Below are 304 nucleotides of genomic sequence, written 5' to 3' on the forward strand. Positions count from 1 at the left end.
CTAGCAGTAGGAAGGAAAATAATTCTTAGAGGAAAAGCAAGTTTATATATTTGGTTATGTTAGCAACAGCAGCCCTCCTTGCTGCCTGGGGGGAGCGGGCTGGGGAGGAAAGCGAACGCGCTCACAGGGAAGGGCTGAGCCCAGCCAGCAGACAGGGATGAGCACGACCAGGTCCCTCCCTTGCCTGCCCGCCGGGATCAGCCTCCCCAGGCACATCCTCAGCTCCCCAGGCGAAGCCGTCAAGGTACGCAACCTCCTGCCTCGCCACCTGCTCCTGCCTGGCCGGGTCGTGCTGTGGCAGCGG

Source organism: Cariama cristata, unplaced genomic scaffold, assembly GCF_000690535.1.
Source record: "Cariama cristata isolate BGI_N322 unplaced genomic scaffold, ASM69053v1 scaffold26022, whole genome shotgun sequence".
In the NCBI taxonomy this organism is placed as follows: domain Eukaryota; kingdom Metazoa; phylum Chordata; class Aves; order Cariamiformes; family Cariamidae; genus Cariama; species Cariama cristata.